Here is an 11,095-nt window from a genome sequence, read left to right as displayed (position 1 = left end):
ACGATCGAAATCGATTAAAACAAGCCCGGCTTTCGTTTGCTCAGAAGGTCGATTCTGCTTTGAGAATGTATGTTTTCACCCAAATCTACGCAGTTGAACTCACATTCATGGTATTCTATACCAATGTTCGACACCGACAATGGATATTTATCACTATGCCAAAATGAAACAAAATGATGGCCAAATTTTGAATTTTCTTTTCTAGTAAGAGATTGTATTAACTTTTAATGCTCGATTTACAGCACAAAATATTACACGTCATTATATGGCATGGATAATACTTGTAAACATCTAAGCTATAAAAGTATCATTATTTAAGATATAATTTTTTGATGTTTTTTAGAAGAAAAACACGCATAGTTGACTTGCTTCAGGGAAATCTCTCTCCCTTTCTCCTCTATAAATAGACTATGAATAAGCCATCATTAAGCACAACAAAACCCTTCTTTCTCTTTGCTTATTGTTGAAACTGTCATACTCATGGCTTCATCAACTACTTCATTTTTTTTCAAGTTTTTCACTTTCACTTTATCCTTATGGGCTTTGTTTGGGAGTTCTTCTGGTCAGCTATCGGCCAATTTCTATGCTAGAACGTGCCCTAATTTCCGTTCAATTATAACTAGAGCTGTGAATTCGGCTGTGTCAAGTGAAGCTCGAATGGGAGCTTCATTGCTTCGCCTCCATTTTCATGATTGCTTTGTTAATGCAAGTCTTCAACTTGTTATCACCTTTGCTTTTTTTTTAAGTATATAATATTTATATATGACTAATTAAAGTCACACACATTTCTCACTTTTGGTAATATTTAAACCCTTGAACTTCAGAAAAGTGGTAGGGTTTGATGATCCGTTGGTTATCACATTTATTTTCTTTACTAAACTTTCAACTTTCTAATGATGTTTCTCATATCTATAAGTAATCCATGGGTAATGTGTCAAATTACTCATGAAATTCCATAAAACTCATGTAAATGTTAAACACTTTCTACGTATCTTTGACATTGAATCCATATTATGCATTTTTATCAAGTTGAAATTAACTAAAATAATTACTGTTTTATTTGCTTTCAGGGATGTGATGCGTCGGTGTTATTGGATGATACTGCAAATTTACTGGTGAAAAAACTGCGGGTCCAAATAATAATTCATTGAGAGGATTCAACGTCATTGATACCATTAAAGCCCAACTTGAGCAACAGTGCCCTGGTGTTGTTTCTTGTGCTGATATTCTTTCTGCTGCTGCACRAGATGCGGTTGTTGCAGTAAGTAGMAACTCTCTATAGTTACTCCTTACTATGATCATRGGTTTATATGATGCCAAAAATGTCTAGCTGTCATAAATATGACAGACTATTTTATATTGAGTTTATTTTGCCAAAAAATTGTTCATCCTATGTAAAATGTTGCAATAAGTTTATAGGATTTTGGAGGTCTTAAATTTTTTTTTATATATAACATTACTTGAAAAAGTGTCATAACAACAGGTATTCATATAAAAATACGACATTTTGGCGAAAGTATCCTATGAAAAATTAATACGACACTTACTTTAAATAACACAAAAAATTGTAAGACGCTTAAAATCGTTCAATAAACTTATTTCAATGCTTTTGGGTAAGATGCACAGTCGTTTGGTTCTATAAACTAAAGTCGTATAGAGTAGTCTATTATAAGACTTACAGAGTAATCTTATAGGGTAGTCTATCAGGGGCTATTTGGTTGGTTTCCATTAAGTAGTAGTTGTATGGATAAAGTTGATTGTGGATTAATTAGTATTTATAGATGGGAGGGTTTTTGTTTAAAAGAGTTTTTTCATAGATAAAATGAGTGTATTTTTTAATTAGGAAACAAATTTTGAAAACTTGTTTTCTGCATAAATTTCTCTTTAGAAACTTACTGAATAAGTCACTTTCTATACCATTAAGCCATTACCAAACAGTCACGTATACGTGACTGAATAAGCTGTGATTCCATTAACCTAATTAAATTGCTAACTAACAAACTCGTACATATTTTTAACATCATATAAACCCGATTTTATTGCAATACGCTACGTTGTTTACACAGTGATTTTGTTTTATTTTCAGCTTCGTGGGCCAAGATGGAACGTTGTTTTTGGTAGAAGAGATTCCACAACCGCAAGCTTAAGTGCTGCAAATTCAAACCTCCCTTCACCAGATTCAAGTCTTAGTGCTCTCATTTCTTCMTTTTCAAACCAAGGTTTTACGACTAATGAAATGGTAGCCCTCTCAGGTTAGTTACTTATATGAATTCTATCTACGAACAAATCAAATGAAAATCGTAAAAAAATATAAATACATGAGAACTGATTTATAAAAATATTTCTTTACATAWTTTTTWWYMAAWKRWKGGGWTTKAAGATATTRTTTCRGATATATTTTGTTTGACRCTGTGATAGTTTCACATGTATTTGTTTTMCTATGTAATAWAATCTAACRTCYCCCTTGCAATCRCACGRGTACACAATTAGACMTGTGAATACACAAAATGTTGATGAATCCGTTTGGATATAGGATCTCATTCCATTGGTCAAGCGAGGTGCACCACATTTCGCAACCGTCTCAACAACGATAACAATATAAATTCAACATTCGCAACATCATTGAGAGCAAATTGTCCTACAAGTGGGGGCGATAATAATCTAGCGCCACTAGATGCTTCACCTGCATCTTTCGACAACAGGTATTTCAACGATTTACAGATCCAAAGAGGGTTATTGCATTCAGACCAAGAATTATTCAATGGGGGTTCGACTGATGCACAAGTAAGGASCTATGRTTCAAATCYGRCCACTTTCTCTMRRGACTTTGCAAGCGCAATGGTGAAGATGGCCAACCTTAGCCCTCTAACGGGCTCCAACGGTCAAGTTAGGACCAATTGTAGAAGAACCAACTAATTAACGTCATACCTCTTTCAATTCGGAAGTAATTGATTATCTTGTTGAGTTCTTGTGTTGTCGATGGTTTTCTTTTCTAATGGTTGTTATCAAAGTTGAAGTTGTAATATGTGGAGAGATTGTTTTATTGTAAAAGAGACAATTTGCAATCGTATTTTGTATTTCCCTTCAACCATAAGATTTGCAGAAATAAACTATAAGGTTGTCATAGAATTCGATATTTGCATTTTGGGCATTGAGAAGAGACTTATTAAGGTGGCGTATGGTTTATAAAATGAATATGATGGAATTGAAGACTGTTAAAAGAATTACAAAGAAGCATAAGGAATAAAATTCAATCAGGTTTGACTAATTAAAATTTAATGATTCTACTCATCCATTTGAACTGTTCTATAAAATGCCTCCTACCATCATAAATTCGTAACAAACATTAAAAACATGATGTTAATCATCAGTTTATGATCGTATCAAAAGATTGTTAAATCTTATATGGGTTTTTTTTATAGAAAAAAAACTATATGATCCTTATGTTTATTAATATTTGGTATTAGTGTCATTTTTATCGTCTTGTGAGAGACTTTTAATAATATATTTTATTAAAAAATATATTTTAAACTAGGAAATTTAACAAGGCTTTGCTCAATCATTGTCACTACAACTACAAAGGTTTTTCTAATGAAAAAGTCTACAGTAATCTGCCAGAAAGAGCCATCATCAGCGGATCTCACGGTCATTAATCGTGATTATCAACTTATTCACTATCGTTTTAGCCATGACTGCCGGACGTATCTGTTGGTAATCCATGATTCACCACAAATCCGTCGGAAAGTTCCGGCGGAAAAACCGGTCGGTGAAACTCCTTTGTTTTGTAGTGTGTAATTGATTGATGAAGAAGAGCATCGCGAACTTTCGCTTGATTATGTAATGTTTAAGATTCTTACTTATTGGATTATTCCTGATGATCCGGGACTAACGATACATGCGCGCACACACAAAGGGAGAGGGGGAAGTTTCGTTTGGAACTCAAGAACCACCATAATATGCCACATGTCCCATGTCACGGTTAATAAGACATTCATGATAAATATGGACCTGTTGTTCATCATAAATCACACATTTATGATGAATATGTTATAATATATACGATGACAAACATGTTTATATATCTGATTAATATGAAACTCGTCGCGCTATGTGGGCTGCTCTCGATTCCTAAACAAATAATGTTACATATATGTATGTGTGTGTATAATATTTAATTACACCTAATTTTAATAATGATATTTTTTGACACAAATAATGATAATTTACTAAGATTGTGTTTTTACGAACTATTGTGATTTTTTTGCTTTAATAATGTGTGTTTCGCACATATGCTGCTTGTATAAAAGACGAACCCTGGATTTTTTTGGTCTTAGAGCTCTCGCATCGTCTGCTACTTCTATAAGTTTTGTTTTATTTTTATTAATTTTACAGTTTATAATAATTACATAATTTTCGTTATTTCACGAAAGGAATAACATATCAATACTTATAAGGAACACTATATTGTTGTTTCACTATGTGAATCAATGTAATGTTATTTGACTATGTGAACCAATATATTAATTGTTGTTTCACTATATGAAACAACACATAAGTTCAATGTTGTTTCACTGTTCGTTGTATGAAACAACACATAAGTTATTCCATTATATGGAACAACACATTGGTTAACACTTATGTTTTTTCACACTATGAATCAAAACAAGGTCGTTGACATGGAACACTAAAAGCTTGATTCAAATTGTAAAACAATACATTTGGAAACAAAGTAATATTATTTTACAATATGGAAAACAAGTGTTTAATGTGAAATATTGGAGTTTTATTTCACGTAGTGAAGTTGGTGTTGTTCCACTATGTGAAAAGTTTAAATGTCACAAATATGAAACATGACATGAAATACTGAAGTCTTGTTTCATATAATCAAATAAGATATAATTTAAATTACTTGTAATGCTTCATATAAAATTGGAATGATAACATCTCTCAAAAATTATATATAGATATTGATGTCAAATTAGAATAAAAATACTTATCTGGTATAAATTTTTAATTTAAATTTTATTGTAGTTAAATATAGATTAAAAAAAATACCTTTTTATCTTAGTTTTAAAGTATATAAAAAACTATTTGGATTTTTCAATGAAAAATAGAACAAATAGGTTACGAATCTAAAAATTAACTAAAATCAAATTATTTTAGAAGGTTCCATTTTTAAGCAATTCTTGAAATGATGTGGACGTCCTTTTAAATGGTTATAAAATGCCATAATTCCCCTTCAAGTTGTTGATATAACAAATACAACTCAATCTCAATCGTCTATTTAGTTTGATAAGTATGTGATTTATAAAAGTTTTGAATGTTTCATAATATAAAGTATTTATCATAATTAATAAACCTTAATAATCTTTCATAAATGTTCAAATCATAATAAATGAACTCTTATCATTTTCATAAATACCTCAATTGATTGAGTTGCATTGGTTCTACAAATATGATGAATTGTATTTGAAACGTCTTTTCTCTTTCTCTCTCTCTCTCTCTCTCTCTCTCTATATATATATATATATATATATATAGATTAAATCAAATAAGAACTTCGATTATGTTACAAACCTGTAAGAACCGATATAAGAATATTTTTTACATTATATTTTTTCATTAAATGCTAGGTTGATTCACATATATTAATTTTATAATATAATAATTTCACATGCATTTGTTTCACCACGTAAACATTTTTTACGTGTATTTTTCATTTCAATAGGTGAATCAAATTTTTTTCAGATATAATTTTTTCAAAAGGTGAACACAAGCATATGCCAAACAATATCTTAAATCATAGGTTTTGATAAAAAAAAATCATGTAAAAATTATTTTTATATTGGCTCTCACCAATTTGTAAAATATTTGTGTTTCTCATTTGATTATGGTCTTATATATATATATATATATATATATATATATATATATATATATATATATATGCCTAGTCTTTTGAGAACTCTAAATTTTGTGAGGCCCGTGAAAACTTCTACCTTAAAGTTATATTTTACATGATTTTTTTCATCTAAGTATAATATTTAATGTATTAATTAATATATATTTGTTTCACAATGTGTTTGTTTTATATGTATTCATTTCATAATGTGAAACTTATTTACGTGTAATTTTTGTTTCACAAACATGCAAAAAAGGTTCACATTGTGAACAAGATACATATGAAACAAATATATGTTAATCACTACATTAAATTCTAACTATAAATGAAAAAAAAAACCATACGAAATAATACATGATACACTAGTTCTTAATGTTATCATAATTTTCTAGGTTCTCAAAAGAAGACAATATGACCCATTTGGCTATAGATGTGTCCTATGGATCTTTTTGGCCTAAGTAGGTATTAAGCCCCATTAATCATACAATTAGACCTTTAAGTCCAGTAAGAATTAACTAAATAAACCTTATTATGACCCACTTAGAACAAAAAGACTGATCAATAATTTATACGATTTATTATAACATAGATAATTAGATATGCTAATGTGACCAGATGATTGTTAATAACCCAAAAAGATACTTTTAATATATTCTTACACCCAAATTAGCCACTAAGAACAAATAGGATATGGTTAAAATAGGGAATGTTTTAACATATTGTCGAGTCGTTGCGATAGTTCGAGGCTGAATCATATTGTCGCTATAGCTCGAGCCCAAAGGTCGTCGCTAAAGACATGTCCCGAAAAGCTCATATCACACTTTATTTCAAAAATATCGTAAAAACATGTTAAAACCCTAAAAACGTCTTATAAATGTATTATAACACTTGTAGATAAGACACTTTACAATTGGCTTCTATAAATAAAGCTTTGTAAAATATGCTATTAGAATACTTGGACATTTCAAACGTACTATAAACCTAATTTTGTTACAATATTATATACACATACCAATAATTCAAAATATACAAATCATTCTTTCAGAAACGTAAAACTGTTATTGTATTAAAAAAATCCACTTAGATCAAGGCATAACTTTTACTTGTTCAAATATATCCAATTTCAATAAAAAGATATAATATAGTTTCAAAGTTTCAATGCGAATAACCAATCAACCTCATTATTTTATGTTAGGTTGTATCTATCAATGTCTACAACAATGACTTTTTCGTATTTATTTAATTATTTGATTTTATTCTTACAGAATCATAGACTTTCTTGTGATTTTAATTAAAAAATAATCCATAGAAAGTGACATGAAAGTTGTCTGGTGCGATCGTGTTATTTTAGAGACTCAACAATCATTTCAAACATCATTTGGTCGTCCTTTTATTGAATATAGGGTGGTCGGGAAATGTAGTTCATATAGTTGTGCATGAAAGAGTACATAAAAAAAATGTTGTTTTAATCGTTTTATAAAATCGTACATCACACACACTAAGTATGTTGCTTTTTTTTTTAAAAAGGTGTCAAAAAGTCTTATTTAATTTTTGATTGATAAGAGGTGGTGCTAAAATCTAAAAGCAGGATCAATAAAACTGAGGGGGCGTTTGGTTTGTAGAATGGAATTTGATGGAATTGAAATTCATCAAATGAATTTGACTATAAGGGAATGAAATGGAATTTGATGAAATTTGACCATGTCTTTTGATTGCGTTTGGTTGGATGGAATTGGAATGTAATTCTTAAAGGAAGTGGAATTTTTTTGTTTCGTTCACGGAATTCAACGAGAAAATTAAATAGATGACATTTCAAGAAAATCTTTATTAGGAAGGAAAGAACAAGAGAGAGAGAGAGAGAGAGAGAGAGAGAAAGAGAAAGAGAGGTCGAGCATACCAGATCGAACAGAGTGAATGAGATCGAACAGTTTTGAATAGGGAAACCGCGGGGACCCGATGGGGATCCCCGATAAGATCCCCGACGAGGATCGAGGCGGTCACGGGGACAGTTTTAGTTATCAGTTTCGGGGACGGGGATACCAATAACTGACCCGAACTTGGCTCGTTGCCATTCTTAGTTTTAAACGAGATCAAGCAAAGGAGATCGAGCATTGCAGAGCAAAGCAAATCGAGATACAACGTCGATGAATTTGGATGAGGGCTAAGGAATTTGTCGGATTGGAATTTGAAATCCGTGGTATATGCGGTGGAATTGTGAAATCAATGACTTAAAAAATTTGTTGGAATTGGAAGGATTCCTTCACATCTATTATGTGAACCAAACATGGTATTTGGAATTTGGTCAAAGATTTGGATATTCCAGTTCCTTCCAATTCCACCAAATTCCATGAACCAAACACCCCTGATTGTTTTTGTAAATTGATAAATGTATGAATCCATGTAAGAGATTCTTTCAGAAACTTCTTGAAACGGATTCTAAATTGTTTCAGTTAATAAACCTACCACTTTGTGCTTCTAAATTCAAACCGATTAAAAAGTTCATCGTGTATAAGATTTTGTTTCGGACAAGGTATTGAAAACAAAAAGAATTTGTATTGAGATTTCTATACTTGTTTCTCTCTATATGAATATGCATGCAATATATGGTATAAAGCTCTAAGAAGTGTGTGTCCACTTCAAAGAGATCGTCATCTTATTAGTGCTTTTGCAGCGTCCCACACACCCATTTGTAGATCCACAAAGAAGACTTGACCTCTTTTTGATAAGATCGACTACCTAACCATCCTTTCATAGTCCCAAAATGAGACTGCCATCTTCTTTTAGGCATATCTACACATATGACCATAAACAAAGCCATGCAATCACTACTAGAAACCTGGTTATTAGCGACGAAACCAATCCCTTGCTAATTAGCGATAAATTAGCGAAGGATGGGGTTTTTTGGTCTATCCATTGCTAATTAGCGAGGAATCTATTTTTTAGAAAGTATATCAAAACTTTTCTACTATAATCATATATGAATATGAGAAAGTATCTGCTTCCACCAATTGATATGGTTCTCATGGGACCATGTATATCAGAATGAATTAGTTCCAAAGGTTTTGAAGCCCTCCAAGACTTATCATGTAGGAAGGAATCTCTAGCATGTTTACCTAAGGCACAACCATCACAAACCTAATATGAATTATTTATAGCAGGCAAACCTTTTACCATCTCATTTTTATACATATGATTAAGGGAGTTTAGACTAACATGTCCAAACCTGTTATGCCACAGCAAGGATATATCCTTAGAACTCATACTAAGAGAGAAAAACCTATCATCATCAAATCTTATTGGAAACATCTTATTAGGTGTCATGATTATTCTCCCAATTAAAACATCAGTGAAATCTTTTATCTCATGACATTCATTTTAAAAAATGAGAGATAAGCCTTCGAGGATGAATTGACCAATACTTAACAAATTATGTTTTAAACCTGGTACATAAAAGACATTGTAGATCTTTTTCTCTTTGTCTTTAATTTTGATGATTATATCACCACTACCCAAAACATTAAGTTTTTTATCATCCCAGTCCTAACATCTTTTTTCTCAGAATCTCTTAAATTTGGGAATGAACTCCTATTTCCAGTCATATGATTGCTACACCCACTGTCTAGATACCACAGATCATTTTATGGTTTATCTTGGACACTTAGCATCATGAACATAAGGTCCTCTTCTCTACATTCTTCTTTTTGAATAAAGCTTGAAGTTTTATTTTCATCTACTATTCTTTTCCTACAGAACTTAATAGTTTTTTTAATGCCCAAGTTTATCACAATAAAAACACTTTATCTGAGAGAAAGATTTACCTTTTTCTCTTCCCTTAAAAGGACTTGAGGTTTGATCATCTTTGTTTGTCTTTGAATTCCTTTCTCTATCATTCGTATTTGCATTCCAAGAGGATTGTGCTTGAAAGGCATGCTCCATAGCAGGAGGGTCAAATTGCTTCGTGCGAAGTTCATGGGATTGGAGAGTACCCAAGAGAGTCTCCAAAGAGAAATCAGACAGATCTTTTGATTCCTCGATTGCAACAACCATGTATTCGAATTTTCTGGTTAGGCTACGTAGTATCTTCTCTACTACTCTTCTATCATCAATACTTTCTCCCTTTAAACCGATTTGATTAAGTAAGATAATCACCCTGGTATAATATTCTTCTATGGTCTCTGTTTCTTTCATTTTCAAGTTGTCAAACTCACATCTTAGAGTTTGAAGTCTCACTACTTTCACTTTTGCTTCCCCTCTGTAAGATTCGTATAACATTTCCTAGGCTTCTTTAGAGGATTCTGAAGTGGAGATCCTTCCATATACATATTCATCTACTACTTGGTAGATCAGGAATAAGGCCCACTTATCTTTCTTCTTATTCTCTTTTAAGGCATTTATTTGTTGTGTAGTAAGAGCCGTAGGGTTCTCTGGTTCAATGATTCCCCATAAATCATGTGATTCAAATAGCACTTTCATTTGAATGCTCCAATGAAAGTAATTAGTACCATTTAATTTTGGAAGTTGAGTTTGTGATTGTAGACGGTTTAGAGAACTCGAAGCCATATTTTAATGGCTCTGATACCAATTTGTTGTAAAATACAAACTGTTACAACAATTCTTATTCAAACTGATGTCTTTTACATGCATGAAACAGAGGACACAACTACAATAAATGGAAACACAAACAGACACGACCCTTCAGAGGCAACGATTGGAACAATAAGAACATAACAAATAACTGTCAAACATAATTGCTTATATAAGATGTTTGGCTTATAACCAATAAAAAAACAGTGCGTCCAAATAGCAAATTATTGAGATGATTTGAGGTCATTGATACCATTAAAACTCAATTGGAGCGACAATGTCGTGGTATTGTTTCTTGTGCTGACATTCGTTCTGCTGCTACATGAGATTCGGTGGTTGCTGTAAGTAGAAACTTCCTATAGTTAAAATCCTACTTACTATATAACTTTCAAAAGCAAGTTGAAATCTACGTTGTTTACAGTGATTTTGTCGATTTTCAGCTTGGTGGGCCAAGATGCAACCTCATTTTGGTAGACGAGACTCGACAACAGCGAGCTCAAGTGCTGCAAGTTCTAATCCCCCTTCACCAATTTCAAGTCTTAGCGCTCTCATCTCTTCTTTTTCAAACCTAGGTTTTACTGCTAATGAAATGGTAGCTCTCTCAAGTGA

The 11,095-nt window shown here is 31.7% G+C and overlaps 1 pseudogene; it reads left to right on the top strand.

Annotated features, from left to right (window-relative positions):
* The first annotated feature begins 439 nt into the window (after positions 1-439).
* Positions 440-3,129, top strand: LOC112512409 (annotated as a pseudogene).
* The last annotated feature ends 7,966 nt before the right edge of the window (positions 3,130-11,095 follow it).

This window comes from Cynara cardunculus, assembly GCF_001531365.2.
Source record: "Cynara cardunculus var. scolymus isolate 2C chromosome LG 5, CcrdV1, whole genome shotgun sequence".
Taxonomy (NCBI): domain Eukaryota; kingdom Viridiplantae; phylum Streptophyta; class Magnoliopsida; order Asterales; family Asteraceae; genus Cynara; species Cynara cardunculus.
Note: the sequence above shows the minus strand (reverse complement) of the source record. Positions and strands in the feature narration are given on the sequence as shown.